Genomic DNA, 18350 nt, shown 5'->3' with positions numbered 1-18350 from the left:
TATGGAGAATTTGAAGGACTCTGAGCCCCTTGGGGGAGGTGGAGTCCCTAGATATAGGAAACCTAGGTCCCTGAGTGTCTGCATGGAACAGAGCCCCCTCCCCCTGTCTGTTAACCCACATTGGACTGGGACATGAGGAAGCAATAATCCTTCATTCTGTTAAGACACTGAAATAAAACAAACAAACATATCAGCAGCTTTAAAACACTTCCTTATGGATTTTGATGGGACTGACTTGTTTGGGCAAAAATATTGTGTAAAGATATCAACCATCTAAATAAATGTGATTAAGAGGTAACCAAGGTTTATGAGAAATAATATAGTACTACAGCTGTTGGCAGTCCCTATTCAGAGTTACATACTAGTTCCCAGTTTGTGAAAGGGTTCTCAGCAATGCTTAAAGATGAGATGTTACCTACAGTCTGCGTGGACATAAAGACATGGATGATCTAGACAATAGTCAATTACCCTGATGACAATGTACAAGTTTTCACCGTGGATGTCCATCACTGGAATCTTGCATCATTTACATTGTTCTAAATGTATTCTCTTGAGGTAAGAGAACTCAGAGTACCAATCTGAATGCTGCATATGTGGTTCTTTACAAACCATCTCCCTTACTACTTCCTCCTCTGCCTAGAACAAACAGATAAGTATACAGGCTCTATGGATAGTTCTATGAAGTCTTTGATGATAAGTCTTTGATGATAGTTCTATGAAGTCTTTGATGAAGCTGAAGGGGGCAGCTTTCTCTATTGCTTAGCCACAATCGCCAGCTCTAGACTTGGGTAGCAGAAGTGTAGCAGTGACATAGAATGAAGCTGACATGCAAACAGTAACCGAGATAAGAGATTGATGGAAAAACATCTGAGAATTTTTATTTTTTCAATTTATTTTATTGAAGTATAGTTGATTTACAATGTTTTTTAAAATATTTATTTATTTATTTTATTTATTTATTTTTGGCTGCGTTGGGTCTTCGTTGCTGCGCGTGGGCTTTCTCTAGTTGCAGCGAGCGGGGGCTACTCTCTGTTGCGGTGCACAGACTTCTTATTGCGGTGGCTTCTCTTGTTGCAGAGCATGGGCTCTAGGCACGCAGGCTTCAGTAGTTGTGGCTCATGGGCTCTAGAGCGCAGGCTCAGTAGTTGTGGTGCATGGGCTTAGTTGTTCCGCGGCATGTGGGATCTTCCTGGACCAGGGCTCGAACCCGTGTCCCCTGCATTGGCAAGCAGATTCTTAACCACTGCACCACCAGGGAAGCCCTGATTTACCATGTTGTGTTAATTTCTACTGTATAGCCAAGTGACTCAGTTATATATATATATATATATATATATATATCTCCATCCTTTTTCATATTCTTTTCCATTATGGTTTATCACAGGATATTGAATATAGTTCCCTGCACTACACAGTAGGACCTTGTTGTTTATCCATTCTACATATAATAGTTTGCATCTGCTCATCCCAAACTTCCAGTCCATCCCTCCCTCATCCTCCCTCCCCCTTGGCAACCAACCACAAGTCTGTTCTCTATGTCTGTGAGTCTGTTTCTATTTCATAGATAAGTTCATTTATGTCATATTTTAGATTCCACATATAAGTGATATCATATGGTATTTGTCTTCCTCTTTCTGACTTACTTCATTTAGTATGATTATCTCTAGGTCGATCCATGTTGCTGCAAATGACATTATTTCATTCTCTTTTCTGGCTGAGTAGTATTCCATTGTATATATGTACCACATCTACTTTATCTATTCCTCTGTCAATGGATGCTTAGGTTGTTTCCATGTCTTGGCTATTGTGAATAGTGCTGCAATGAACATCGAGGTGCATGCACCTTTTTGAATTAGAGTTTTCTCTGAATATATGCCCAGGAGTGGGATTGCAGGATCATATGGCAACTCTGGAACCTCCATACTGTTCTCCATAGTGGCTCCAGTTTACATTCCCCCCAACAGTGTAGGAGGGTTCCCTTTTCTCCACACCTTCTCCAGCATTTGTTATTTGTAGACTTTTTAATGATGGCCGTTCTGACTGGTGTGAGGTGGTACCTCATTGTAGTTTTGATTTGCATTTCAGATCTGAGAATTTTTATATCTCTGATTCTGGGAGTTTCTGAGACCCAGTAACATTCCTGCCCTTTCAGCAGTTGTATGTTTAACTCTTCCTTTCATTACAAAGGATATCACACCTTAGTATTTTTCCAATAAATTCATCTTTTTCAAGCTAGTTCGTTTGTTTGAAACTAAAAGACTCAGTGCATACATGATCGTTGCCAAAAGATAAAAAATAAAAAACAACTATTATGCAAAAAGTGGGGGATTTCTTTTTCCATCTTAGTATTCCCATTATACTGAGTTAACTACTCTTAACGTATTTGCTTAATATCTTCCCATATTTCTAGGCATGTTACACATATGAAATCACATCACCTTAGGACTACTTTCATTTACATTTCACTGTTTCACTCAGCAATCTGTTGTGGAATTCTTTCTAGATTAAGATATATACAATATACTTCATGTTTTTAATAGGTATATAATATTCTATTATATGGTTGTGCCCCCAGTTTATTTAATTTCCTATTAATGGATATTCAAAGGCTGTTCACAATTACATGCTATTACAAAACAAAGATATAAAATTCTTTCATTCATTTATTAATTCAGCAAAAATTTTGGTGCCCATACTAACTGCCAGGCACTTTTCTAGGCATGGTAATTTCTGGAGTTTCTATTCGTGGGAGGGGAAGAAATAGACAAGAAAACAAATAAATGTGAGCTAAATAATTTCACCTAGTGATAAGTTTTGTGAAGACAATAAAACATGGAGATTTGAAAGTGAGTGAAGAGTGTGTGTATAGAACTTCTTGAGATTGGGGGATGTGGGCAGTGTTTCCACGGCTGACATTTGACCTAAATCCAGAGTGATACATAGGAAGCAACCCTGTGAGACCACAGCAGATGCAACACCAAGAGCAAAGATCCTAAGGCAGTAACATCTTTGCAGTTTAGAGGAAAAGAAATGAGGCCAATGTATCAGTTACAGTTCTCAGTGACAACCAGTAGAAACAAATGTAACAGTTTAAGGGGAAAAGGAATTTACTGAAAAATACTTGGCAGCTCACAGAATCTTTGGAATTACCAGAGAACCTATATTAGAGATTGACTCACCAAGACAAACTCCCCCAAATCCTACCACAGAACTGGTCTAGCGGGGGTGTCACTGCTGTGACTGCTGGTTATAGACTCTGTGGCTTGCACCAATGACAATATTGCTACTGCTGGCTCTGAAATTTCAATGTACCTGCCACCATTCCCACCCCCCACCCCCAGCCACCGCCCTTATTTGCAGCACCAGCTTCTAATTTAAAGCCTGTAGAAGTTACTCACGTAGATCCCAAATATGTATCTTTGCACATTCGTGCTGATATTTCTATAGACTGAAGTCCTAGAAGAACTGTTGGGTTTAAAGGGAAACACATCATGGACATATATATACTACCAAATGTAAAATAGATTGCTAGTGGGAAACAGCTGCATAGCACAAGGAGATCAACTCGGTGCTTTGTGACCACCTAGAGGGGTGGGATAGGGAGGGTGGGAGGGAGACGCAAGAGGGAGGAAATATGGGGATATATGTATATGTATAGTTGATTCACTTAGTTATAAAGCAGAAACTAACACAACATTGTAAAGCAATTATACTCCAATAAAGATATTTAAAAAAATAAAAAATAAAGAGAAGCACATCTAAATTTTTGACAGGTGCTGCTAAATCACCCCTCCCTAAAGTGTTGTAGTGATTTATACTCCTACAAACAGTTTATAAGTATGCCAATTTCCTCAAAGCCTTATAAATTCTAGATCTGTGTTTTACAGTAGTTTTGTAAATCTGGACTCACCTGGCTTGATTCTGGCCCCATGACTTAGTAATTGTGTGTCATTGGGCAAATTAGTCCATTCTCTGGGTTTCATTTACGTTGTAGTTATGATATGGAAATGATGACCATGTTGCTGAAACTCCTAGTTGTCCCTTGATATCAATTTCCCCTTCTACACTCATAGAACCCCAATTTTTAGTTAGATCCATAGCTGTCCAGGGTCAATACTAATTTATTAGTTTCTTTTAGTCATAACCAGCATCAAAACCTGCAGAATGGGTGTCAGCTGTGTGTAATAATATCCTGGAGGTAATAGTTAATCACTTTTTAAAGAAATGCTGGATCACAAACCTGTGCTATGGTATAGAGGGTGACACTCAATAGAAAAACTCTGATATTTATGCCTCCAAGTTAAAGTGATTGAGAACAGACTCTGAATGTGAAGAAAATTTTAAAATACCTTGGATGATTTATTTTGCTTACATATTCCTTTTTATATATGCACAGAAGTAATATGTAATTAAGTTCATGTGTAAGTAAAGCAAAAGGTTCTATTTCAATAAGTACACAATAAAACTTCTAAGTGATAAGCATTGTCACAATTTAATTGGGAGAGTTTTTTGTATTCTTAGATTCAATTAAGAAACAAACAGTAATGGTCTCAAATACCCATTCTTGCCTTCTTCTGCAGTATAGAACTCTCAAATTTAGTGGGTCACAGGCCTTCCAAAAACAAAAATTCAGCTTCCTAGCAATTAGGTCATATGGCTTAGTTCTGTCCAATAAAGCATGAGCTGAAGAGATGTGTGCAAATCTCAAGGTTATGCCCTTAAAAGGAAAAGATGTGCCCTTTCCCTCTCCTTCTCCCTTCCTTGCTAATGGGAATCTAGATACAGTAGTGAGTCACCTTGGGCCATTAACCAAGGGTTTTTATTGAGTAAAAGTCCTTCGTCAGACAGTTGTTTTGCAAAAACTTTCTCCCAGACTATGGCTTGTCATTTCATTCTCTTAACAGTGTATTTCACAAAGCAGAAGTTTTAAATTTTAATGAAGTCCAACTTACCAATTTTTTCCTTTCATTGATCATGCTATTGGTGTTGTATCTAAAAAGTCATTGCCAAACCCAGTGTCACCTACATTTTCCCCTGTATATTGTATTCTGGAATTATTATAGTATTGCGCTTTACATTTAGATCTATGATCCATTTCAGTTATAAGTTGTGAAAGGGGCAAGTCTGTGTCTAGATTCTTCTTCCTCTCTTCTTCCCTTCCTCTCTCTCTCTCTTTCCCTCCTTCCTTCCTTCCTTCCTTCCTCTCTCTCTCCATCTCTCACTCTCTCTTTCTTTCCTTCCTTCTTTCTTTCCATGTGGGTGTCCAGTTGTCCCAGCACCATTTGTTGAAAGACTACCTTTCTTTATTGAAGTGCCTTGCTCCTTTATCAATAATCAGTTGAATATATCTGTATGTATCTATTTCTGGACTCTCTGTTCTGTTACGTTGATCTATTTGTCTATTCTTTTACCAATATTACACTGACTTTATTACCATGCCTTTATACTTAAGTCTTGAAGTCATGTTGTGTCAATTCTCCTACTTTGTTTTTCCTCTTCAGTATTTTGTTAACTATTTTGGGTCTTTTGACTTTCCAGTAAAACTTTAGTTTGTTGACACTCACAAAATAACTTGCTGGGTTTTTATTTCAATTGCATTGAATCTATAGATAAGATTGAAAATGTTTGGTTGAGAAGATGTTAAGATGTTAGTATATTTGGTTGGGAAGCCCAAACATCCTAACAATATAGAGTCTTCTTATCCATGAAGTGGGATATCTCTACATTTATTTAGATCTTACATTTATTTCATCAGGTTTTTTTAGTTTTCCTCATATAGATCTTATATTTATTTTGTTAGATTTGTTTCTAAGTACTTCATTTTTTGGTGCTAATGTAAATAGTATTTTGTTTTTAATTTCCAATTTCAATTGTTCATTATTGAAATAAGGAAAGCAATTTACTTTTGTATTATTAATGCTGTATACTGAAACCTCGCTGTAGTCACTTAGTTCCAGTTTTTTGGATCAATTCTTTGGGATTTTCTACTTAGATAACTATTTCATCTCAGTCTAATTGTTGCTCTTTATTTCTAGCTGGCTTTATGTTTCCCCCCTCCCCACTCCTCCCCCTTCTTCTTCTTGTGTGAGTGTGTGTGTATTCTTCAGTTTGTCCAAACTGTCTCTAGGTATAGTTGTTTTTCTATTTATCTTACTTTGTATTTGCTGGACTTCCTGAATCTGAAGATTTGGGTCTTTTCATCAACTGCAGACGTTTTTAGTGTTTATTTATTCAAATATTGCCTATCCTGCATTTTGTCTATCCTTTTCTTCTGGAACTCTAATTAGACCTTTGCTGAAATTCTCGCTTCTTTGTATCTTAGTTCTTTTCATTGTTCTTTTCTCTCTGACAGTGCTGCATTCAGGAAATATCTTCAGATCTATCTTCCATTTTACCACTCACTTCTTCATGAGTTTCTAATACATAATTTAATATAATTCTTGAGTTTTAATTTTCAGTTGATATATTTTCATTTTTCTGGAAATTCTACCTGGTACTTTGTAAATATCTCTGGTCAGTTTTGATAGGCTCTTGGCTTTTTTCCCTGAGGTAATTTGTCAATTTTTAGAATAGATGAACATATTCATAACAGAAAGAATCAGTTCCACTGGGATGAGGAGACAAACAACTGGAACTTGAGGGACAAAATTCCACAGCAGAGAGAATCAAAGGAAAGTGAGTCCAAAAACCTGCATGCCATCTTACCTCAAGACAATTGCCAATTGTGGAGCTTTATATACACAGGATGATATTCCAAGAAATCCAGTATAAAGAAGTATCTCTGAGGCTAAAGAGCTTAACAGAGATTCAGCAACTTCATTGTGCTGGGAAGACAGAGGATAGACTTAAACATGGGCAAAGGTAGAGAAACTATGTAAATTCCATAGACTTTTAGAAGAGACTACAGAGAAGCCATATCTTAGGAGTAAGGGCAAAAAGTAAATCATCTCTTACAAAGCCTAAAACCAAGCCTAGATCGGATTAAGATGATCTATTGTACCATGCCTATTTGCCAGAAGAAAACTTAATTGGCTCAGGAAAGAGATAGTGTCATACATTTTTAATACATGATGTCTGGCATCCAGTAAAAATTATGAGGCATGCTATAAAAAAAAAAAGGTCCAAATTACCAAAATCCAGATTTAAAACAGATGGTGGAAATATCCCCACTGGTGGTTCATATATTGGAGTTATGAGACAGAGAATTAAAAATAACAATGATTAATATAGTCAAGAAAATGGAGGAAAATATGGAGAACTTCAGCTGACACTTGGATGACTGTGATGTAGGAGTGAAAAATACTATAACTAAAATTAAGAAGTAAGTTGATGGGTTTAACAGGAGATTAAACACATCAAGAAAGAGGATAAGGTAACTAGAAGACATGTGAGTAGAAAGCATCAAGATTAAAGCACAAAGAGAAAAGAATGAAAAATATATAACAAGAAGATGAATATATAGAATATGATGAAGTGTTCTAACTTATGTGTAAATCTCAGAAGAGGAGAAGAGAATAGAATAGTAACAATATTTGAGGACATATTGGCTGAGATTTTTTTCCAAAACTGACATAAGTTATCAAATTACATATTTGAGAAACTCTAAGAATCCTAGGTAGGGTAATTACAAAGAATATCATACCTGGGATTACCATAGTCAAAGACTGCTCCCACACACTGAAAGAAATCATAAAAGCAAGCTGAGAAAAATGAGATGTTTCTTTCAAAGGAGCAGCAGTATGAGCAACAAATGACTTTTTAATGGAATCAATGGAAGTCAGAAAGCAGAAAGATCAACATCTTTAAGTTGTAGAAAGAAACTATTCATAAGCTTAGAATTCTATATCCAGCAAAAATATCCTTCAAAAGTAAAACAAACTGAGGACAATTTCAGACAAAAAAGAAAAAAAAGGGCTGAGAGAATGTATTGCCATTAGACTTCCACTAAAAGAAATACTAAAGGGAGTTGTTCAGAGAGAAGAAAAATGGTCCCAAATAGAAGTACAGAAATGCAGAAAAGAATAAATAGTGCTGGGAAAGGTAAATATGTGGACATATGAAAGTGAATATTGACTTCATAAGATTATAATAGTAATTCCTTAGGTTTAGAATATATGTAGAACCAAATAAATGACAACAGTAGGACAAATTAGGAGAGCAAATAATCTTAAATGTGTAAAGTTCTTTCATTGTTTGTGAAGAGGTAAAAATAATAATTTCAGAGAAACTCTAATAAGTCAAGAACGCATGATGTAATCTCTGTGGCAAACACCAAATGACTAATTAAAAGCCGTGTAATCAAGAAACTAATAAGGAGAAAATAAAATAATAAAAATATATGTCATCTGAAAGAAGAAAAAATTAGTAAATGAATTAGTAAACTGAAGATAAGTCAGAGGAAAACATGAGCTACATGAGACAAAATGAGCTACATGAATGAGCTACAGAGAGACAAAAGGGTACAAGTGTATAGAAGAGGATAAAAGACATAGTGAATACAGTGAAAAGGTGTCAAATATTGTCTAATGTATTTGTAATTGGAATTCCAGAAGAAGGGAGAGAGAGAATGGGACAGAACAATGTTTGGAGAGATAATGGCTGAGACTTTTCCCAAACTGAAAAGTGATCCCCAGCCTCAAGTTGCCCCCAGTGATTTTCACCTCCTGGTATTCCCCTCCCATGTGTAGTTTCCTCCTGTATTATATAGAGCTATAACCAATAAGAGATTGTGGAACTTCCAAGGCTAGGTCATAAAAGACATTGCACCTTCTCTCTTGTTCTCTCAGATTACTTTCTCAGGGAAGCTAACTGCCATCTCACAAAGACACTCAAGTAGCCCTATGAAGAGATCCATGTGGCAAGGAACTGAGGTTCACTAACTTGGAGATGTGAGTAAGCAGATCTTCCAGGCCCATTTAAAGTTCCAGATAACTGCATTCCTGACTGACATATATATTCAACCTCAGGAGAGACACGGAGTGAGAACCACCAACCTAAGCTACTTCCAATTCCTCACCCACATGAACTGTATGAGATAATAGATGTTGATTGTCTTATGGCACTAAGTTTGGGGTAATTTGCTATGCAGCAACAAACAACAAATACAGATTTTTGAGGCCTGGCTTTGGAAGGAGGCAGTCAGTGGATTAGAGCTTCTAGTGACCCCATCCTTGTGTTCAATTAATTTTCTAGAGAAGCTCACAGAACTCAGGGAAACACTTATTTATGTTTACTAGTTTATTAAAGGATATGGATACAGATGAATAGCCAGATGAAGAGATACATAGGGTGAGGTCTGGCAGAGTCCCAAGAGCAGGAGCTTCTGCCCCATGGAGTTGGGGTGCATCACCCTACTGGTTAGGATGTGTTCAGCAACCTGGAATTTCTCAAACCCTGTACTATTAGGATTTTATAGAGGGTTCCTCATGTAGGTATGATTAATTATTAACTCCATTTCTAGTTTGTCTCCCCTCTGTGGAGGATGAGGGGTGGGGCTGAGAATTCCAAGCTTCTAATCATGATTTGGTCTTTCTTGTTACCAACCCTTATCCAGGAACCATCCAGGAGCCCACTCAGAGTCACCTCAGACAGAACAAAATGTTTCTAGTGCTCTTATCACTTAGGAATTCACAAGGGTTTTAGGAGCACTATGTCAGGGATGGGGTCAAAGAAATATGTTAGAGCAAAAGATGCTCCTAGTATTCTTGTCACTTAGGAAATTACAAGGGTTTCGGGAGCTCTGTGCTAGGAAGTGGGAGCAGAGACCCATATATATTTTCTATAAGCTCACAATAACTCAAAGGGAAGAACCAAGATCCCAGATGGTGGCACCAAAAAATAAGGAGAATCATTCCTGTGCAAGAGTAGGAATGAGTTCCAGTCAAGGAACGTCTAAACTTTGCCCAGACAGGTTTCAGAATTGCTGTGGACCATGTGTTTTGCCTGTTTCCCCCTTTTTGAACAAGAGCATCTGTAACAGTTATCCTATACCTGTACCAACCATTCTGCGTTAGGTGTGGAAGGGGCAAATAACTTGTCTCATTAGTTCACATGCCTTCAGATAAAGAGAAACAATACTCAAGGAACTTCATTAAAGACCTACATCCAAGGAGACTCATGCATACCTAGTCCTGATGTAGATATAAAATTTTGGACTTGATGTAATGGGATGAATCTTTTGAGGATGAGTGTGTTTTGCATATGAAAGGAACAGAGTGTAGAATGTGGTAGCCAACCACCAAGATGGGCTCCGGTTATTCTAGTCTCTCAGTGTTAACACATTTGTGTAGCCCCCTCCCCCACTGAATACAGTTGGCCTCTGTAACCTATAGGATATTGTGGAAATGAGAGAGTGTAACTTCTGAGACTATGTCATAAAAAGCAATGTGGCTTTCATGCCAGACCTACCTAGCTAAGCTGCTTTTGGATCCCTCACACAAACTATATAAGATATTAAATATTTGTTGGTTTTATCGGCTAAGCTTTGGGCAATTTTTTATGCATTTATAAATAGCTAATATATGAAAAATTTCCAAAACTGAGGGGATTTTTTTTCATTAAAAAAAAAAACTGAGGGATTTTTTTTACACACAAGAAAGAAAATCATACTAAGCACTTAAGAACCAAACTGCTGAAGTCCGAGACAAAGGGAAATTTTAAAGCAAAATTGTCTCCTTACGAAGATTTTAAGAACACGTTATCTTCCATGGAACAAAGATTGAACAGATAGCTGTGACTTCTCAATAGAAACAGTGGAAGCCAGAGACAACTTAAAGATATCTTCAAAATGATGTAAGAAAATAAATGCCAGCCCATAATTAATTCCATACTAAACAAGATACCCTTCAGTAATGAAGGTGAGATAAAAACATCTTCAATGACACAAAAACTGAAAAAAATGAATCACCAGGAAACCCCCACTAAAAGACAATAAAAAAGGTATTTCTTTTAGGCAGAAGGAAAAGAATCCCAGCTGGAAGCTTGGAGTTGCAGCACATTATGAGGGTAAATAAATCTGAATCAATTATGTCTGTATAAAAAAGTAATAACAAAGTCTTTTGGCAGTTAGAATATATAGAGTATTAAAATACATGAACAACAATAGAATGTAAGTCAGGAGAGATGGAATTAAACTGAGTTAAAGTGCTTTGTTTTCATTGTCCAGGAAAAGGATGAAGTACTAATATATGTTAGACACTAATAAGTCAAGGGTCAATAAAATAGTCTATGGGTAAAGCACTTACAGAGGATTAAAGAATAAATAACTACCAAGTTGATAAAAGACAGAAAAGAATACTAAAACAACCAATCAATACAAAAGGAGAAAAAAGACCACAGAAAATGTAGGACAAACAAACAAAAACAAAAAACAGTAATACCATAGATTTAAGTTCACAAATGGCCAAGAGTATCCACAACAGTTTGAAAGAACAAGAGGAAAAAGGTGGGAAGACTTTCTCATCATATATCAAGACTTATATAAAGTTACAATAATGAAGACAGTGTTCTACTGATTCAAGTATAGAGAAGTAGAACAATTGCCCAGAAGACAGAGTCTGGAAATAGACCACATCCATGTGAACACTTGATTTATGAAAAGGGTGGTTCTGTAGAACAGTAATGGACGGATTGTGTTTTCAATAAATAATGTTGGGCAAATTGGGTATCTTTAGGGCAAACAAATGAAGTAACGTCCACTTCTAAATGTGAAAAGTAAGCAATAATACTTCTAGAAGGTAATATATGAAAGTATCTTCCTTCTTGGTGTAGGAACGTAACTCTTAAACAGCATAAAAAAGGCACCAAGTCTAAAAGAAAATATTAATAAGTTTAAAAGTTTTGTTTATCAAGAGATACCATTAAAGGAAGTTCTATCATTTGTGACAACATAGATGGACCTAGAAGACATTATACAAAGGAGTACGATCACTGCATGCGTGATTCCTCTTATATGAGGCATCTAAAATAGTCAAACGTATAGAAGTAGACAATAGAATGGTAGTTACCAGGGGATGGAGGGAGATACGGGGAGTTGTCGTTCAATGAGTATGAAGTTACAGTTATATAAGGTGACTAAGTTCCAGAGATCTGCTGTACAACATAATGCCTATAGTTAACAGCATAGTATTGTGAACTTAAACATTTGTTGAGGGCAGATCTCATGTTGTGTTCCTATCACAAAACACAACAAAACAAACTACAAAAGGATACACAAAAAATCTTTGGAGGTGATGGATATGTTTATTACTTTGACTGTGATGATGGTAAATGAGTGTATGTATACATATGTCCAAAATCACCAAATTGTATACATTAATTATTTAAAGGTTTTTTGTATACCAATTATACCCCAATAAAGTTGGAAAAAAAGAGATTGAAAGTGCAAGCCACGAAAGGAAGATTGTATTAACAACATATTTAATCTACAAAGAACTCATATCCGGAATACCATATCCAAAGAACCTCCTGTAAATCAATGAGACATACAACCAAATAGAAAAATGGATAAAAATTTACACACCACACAGAAGAGAATCCACCTAGGCAATAAGTATATAGAAAGATGCTCAACCTCTTTATTAAGTAGTAGAATACAAATCTAACTACATTGTCAAGTATTTGTGTGCATGTGGAACCATTACTATTCTCGTATGTTGCTGGTCAGAATGAAAATTAGTATAAGAACCTTACAGATGATTTGGCAATATATGCTAAAAATAAATATACACAGTCATATGATCTATCAGGTTCACTTCTAGGTATATATCCAGCATAAATGTGTGCACATGTACAACAAAAAACACGTGTAGAGTGTTCATAGAAACATTATTTGTGATTACCCCAGATTGGAAGCTGTCCAATTGTCCATCAACAATAGAAAGGATTAATACATCATGGTGCATTCATACAATGTAACAGTTTATAGCAATTTAAAAATATCTCATGCTACACAAGAAAATGGATAAATGAATAAATACACACAAGGACACAATCACCCTTTATAATTTCATTTATATGAAGTTAAAAGGACAGGCTGAACTAATAATTTATGGGAAATAAAAGTCAGGAAAGTGATTACCTCTGGGAAGAGGAGAGTGTGTAATGATTCGGAGGAGACATGAGAGTGGCTTCTGAGGTCCTGGCAATTTTTTTACCTATGTCGTGATTATATATATTCACTTTGAGAAAATTCATTGCAGTAAACCTTTTTTATTTGTGCATTTCTCTTTATGTTTTAAAAAATATTTTGTGAAAACATTTTTCATGAACTACTTACTCTTCCTAGGGTAATAGCTACATAAAAACACCAGTTCTTGGCAACCATGTTATGGCAGATGCACTGAGGACAATTGCTGGCTCTGGTACTTGTTTATCCCTGTGGAGTCATTTTTTTCTCTGGTCTCCATTTGAGTTTTTTACCTCTCTACCTGATCAGCAATATTTTTTTTTTAATTTAAACTATTTTTGAAATTTTAGGCAGCATTTTTCAGGACTTGGTACTGGGAGATGTTTCTCTACACATATAATCTACAAAAAAATTCAGAAGACATTAAAGTATTTAAATTCTGAAATGTGTTCTCTCTGAAGTCAGTTTCAATATGACTTTTATGAAAACATCGGTGTTTCTTCCAGAAAAGCTGGCCACTGAAGCATGTTTCTATAAAATACAACTCTTACTACAAATGTGATTATGAAGTTTACAGTTAAAACAGTGGCTCTGCAAAAATCATCTCTTTCCAGAAAGAGATATACCTCATTAAAATGTTGAATTAAACAAATGTTTGTGAAATCTCCATATTCCTCAAGAGCAAGATGAAAATGGCAATCAACACAGCAAACTTTCTATTTTAAGATTATTTATTACGCCAGGTCAAAGACTTATAACAACTGGAATATGAACAGGGCAACACTGAAGTGGATATGGATGACTTTCTGTGGAATCTCATTTACATGAGATGACATTAAAGAATATTAAAACTTTACTGGAAATGTTTTCTTTGAAACAGACTATAATAGTTTACATATAATTAAAATTATAGACTCAGAGTCATCACATAGAGACAGAATTATTTGACAATGAAGGAGACAGATGAAATGATTTGACATGACTTTTAACTCCCTTCTTGCCATTTTCCATCCTGGTATAATTTAACTTTCTAAAAATTATTAAATGTTACTTCATTTTCTATTTTTCATTTAAATTAAATTTTATCAATTTTGAGGTAGTTGCTCAGGTATTTTCCAATAGCTTGTCTTTCGTTACCACTCTATTTGTATTTGAATGATAGGCAGGTTTAATGATTATATTTTTTAAAAATTGTGTTTTGCATGCTATGTTTTTTTTTATTGGAGTATAGTTGCTTTACACTGCTGTGTCAGTTTCTGCTGTACAGCAAAGTGAATTAGCTATATGTATACATATATCCCCTCTTCTTTGGATTTCCTTCCCATTTTGGTCACCACAGAGCACCGAGTAGAGTTCCCAGTGCTATATAGTAGGTTCTCATTAATTATCTATTTGCATGCTATTTTATAACATATGTTTTTAGGTTACTGTATTTGAATTGTATTTAATATTTAGTTTTTCTATTTAAAAATTTTCATTAATCTTGAAAATTTTAAAGAAAATACCCATCCTAATATCCATATTTTACTACAATGTGAAGTGAAATGAAACCTTACTTATATTGTCATTTTATCCTAGTTTTGGAATCATTAGGTTTTATGGTATTAATTCTAGGAAATGTTTTAGGACTTTGTGTCTTAAAATGTATTCAAGTCTTGTATTTGTATCCCGTTTTTCTATTCTTAGCTTTTTAAGTGCAGGAATACATAAATTAGATGAAGCTTGATGGTTTTATTGTTTAAATCTCTATCCTTACTAATTTTTTTTCTGCTTGCCCTATCAGTTTCTGATAGAGTGGTATTAAAATCTCTTTCTATGACTGTGGATTTCTCAATTTCTTTAATTGTTAGTTTTTGCTTTAAAAATTCCAATTTTAAGTTGTTATGTATAAGTTCAGGATTGTTATACCTTCTTGGTTGATTGTTCCTTTTATTATTACATATAGTGACTCTTTTAAATCCCTATTACAACTCTGTCTTTAAATGATATTTTGTACTCATTAATATTTTAAACCTGTCTTCCTCTAGTTTAATATTTTCTTAGTGTATCTTTCTATCCTTTACTTTCAAACTTTATAGTTTTGTTTTACGTTTTCTCTTGTAAGCAGCATAGAGATGAAATTTGTTTTTTGTGATATATTCTGAGAATCTCTCTTTCAATATGCAAGCTTAATTTGTTGAAATGATTATTGATATATTTCGACTTATTTTTTAACATAGTACTTGCATTTTTTATTTACCACCTTTTATCATTGTATCTTGAGTTTTTCCTTCATTTTGTTGGATTGAAAAAAATTTACTGCCTTTTAATTCCTCTTCTGGTTTGGAAACGTTGGAATGCATCTATTCTTTTCATAGTAACCCTTAATTTTACAATTTTTCTGACAATGTCTGTAATTACTCAGTATTTCTATCTTCTGAATACAACATAACTTTTATCAGTTGAACACCAATCTTGTAGTTGTTGCATAGATTTTTTTCAAAGCTAAGATTTTTTTGAAGAGTTATTAATTTACAGAAATACACTGTAAGTTTCAGAACTTACTATTTTTGTTAAATCTCAAACCTCTAGGTTTACTTACCTTCTGGCTAAAATTCATTCTTTTAATAGTACTTTTAGGGAGGAGATATGGGGATTAAGTTTACTTAATCTTCATATAATGGCAAATATCTTTATTTTGCCCTCATTATGATAGTTTAGCTAGACATGAAATCCTAGATTGACAGTCACCATCTCTTAACATTTCAAAAATCATGCCATTGTCTATGGCATTTACTAAAGTATTGAAAATTCTGTCTTTAGGCTGTCAGTCATTTGTATTTAATCTGTCTTATCTCACTGAGAATTTAAAGCAATTTTCTCTTTACTTTTCATATTTTAAAATTTCAGTATGGTGTATCCAGGTATCTTTTTATTTATCCTACTGATGGTTTGTGGTACATTTTTAAATGAAGGGCTCATATTTCTTCAATTCAGAAAAATGCTCAGCTTTTATCTTTTCAAATACTGTTTTTCCACCATTAACACACATGCATACTTTTTGTACTCCTCCAACAGATGTATATGTTTGAGACACTCAGTTTATTCTCCACGTCTATTACCTGTTCTTTCACATGTTGTAATGTATTTATCTCCCTTTACTGCATTTTGGGGAAATTCCTCAGGGCTATCTTGACATTTATTTTCTTTTCTATTGTAGCTGCTGTAGACCTTATCCAGTCTGTATCATGTTATTTCAATGGCTATTCCAGGATTATCTAATTGTATTTTAAATTGATTCTTTTAAAATATCAGTCTATTTGTGTTTCATTCCTTCCCGCTTCATAATTGTTTGCCTGTTCTTTTTAATAACATCATTTCTTCATTTGCTTTTATGAGTGAGGCAGTTCATTTTCTTCCAGAGTGAATTTGTGTTCTGAAGTTTGATCTTATAGGCTACTTTCATAACATTAGATTACTTTATGAGGTTTGGAATTTAATTTAATTTAATTCAGTGAGAAGTTTATCTTTTGTTTGTTCTCTCGCTCACTCTCACTCTCTCACTCTTTGCTCACTTTTTCCTGTCTAGTTACTTTGAAGCTGTCTTTTTCAGCCTATCTCAGCCCTATGGAATGGAACAAGATCTTATATGATAGATTACAGGCCTTCTCTTCCAGAGTAAATTGAGGCTATCACAGTTCCCCCACAGATCCAGTGGATGATTTTGTTTTGTTCCCGGGACTTTCTTTTACTATTACACTAGGATTTTCTTGTTCTTTCTCCTGAATTACATCTCCTATGTCCTGGTTTCCATGTCTTCCTCTTTCTTGGTTTACTTCCACAGGAGAGGTAAATTTTGGAGAATTTCCCTTTCTGAAAATGTCTTGACTCTACTCTCATGTTTAATTGATAGTTTGACTGGTTGTAGAACCCTATGTTGAAAAAAAAATTGGAAGGTATTTAGAATTTGAAGGTATTATTTCACTTATGTCCAGCCATTTGTGTAATCATTGAGAAATCTGACTCTATTTTTATTCACGATCTTTTGCATGTGACCTACTCTTTCTCTTTGAAAGATTATAGGCTTTTTATATCCTGATTTTCTGAATTTCACAAAGATATATCTTGATGTAGTCATTTTGGTGGGCATTCAGTGAGTAATTTCAGTATGGAAATTTGTGTCCTTCAGTTCTGGGGCATTTTCTTATAATTTTTACTTAATGATTTCTTCTCATTTTCTGGAACGCCTATTAATTGCATGTTAGATTTTAATTTGTTAATGTTTTTGATTTTTTAATTCTGAATTTTTTTTTCTGTTTTGGGGGGCAGTAATTAGAATATCTTCAAAACTATTTATTAAATATTTAAGAGTACACTTTTAATTTTCAAGAGTGCTTTCTTGGCCTTAGGATATTCCTTTTTCATAGTATTTCTGCTCTTCTTTCATAGATACAATATATTTTCTTATCCATCTGGAGATATAATAGTGCTTTTGTTTTGTTTTGCTTTCTTCTGCTTGCCGCATTGAGTCTCTTCTTCAGTTACTTTTTCTGTTTTTGATATTGTTTTTACAAAAAACAGTCTATGTTTTTGGAAGCTTTTCTTAAATTTCTGACTATTTTTGGCTCCCTAAAGTTTTTATATTTAAAGGTGAGGCACTTGAGTGTTGAATGGATTGCTTATGACTAGTGGGCTTTATTGAGGAGCCTTAGAGTTTTACTGAAAGACCCTAAATGTCAACCTCTATGAACATTTTCTTGAATCCTTCCATTTCACTGGGGGGGGGGGAGGCAGTGGTGTAATTTCAGTGTCCATCTGGGCATTCTTTCATTTAAATCCATTGGATCGTCACCCTTTGTCCTAAGGACCAGTTCCTTTTGCATATCTCTGGTTTCTTGTTTTTGAGGAACATTGGCCATATTGGTGATAGGATCAATTAAAGTGAAGACCTATGGTCTATGGAGATATTTCTCTCTCGCAGTTGATCTATTCAGTAAATGGAAAACGGACTCTCAGGATAGTATCTCCCTTTTCTGCTGTGGTCTAGTCTTCCCTCCAAGTTTCCCCCACTGTTAGGAAATCAGTGAAATTTAAAATGTCTTGACTATAGGCTCTCCTTCAGCTTCCCTTCCTTCCCTTTGTAACAACTTTAAAAATATTTTACTATGGAAAATATAAAAATGTAGTGCATATACCAAAAATAGACAGAATTTTATAATGGTTCCTTCTATGTCCATCTTCCAGG

This window comes from Balaenoptera physalus (genome assembly GCF_965194825.1).
Source record: "Balaenoptera physalus genome assembly, chromosome: 14".
Taxonomy (NCBI): Eukaryota; Metazoa; Chordata; class Mammalia; order Artiodactyla; family Balaenopteridae; genus Balaenoptera; species Balaenoptera physalus.
The sequence above is the reverse complement of the archived record's forward strand: the minus strand, read 5'-3'. Positions refer to the sequence as shown.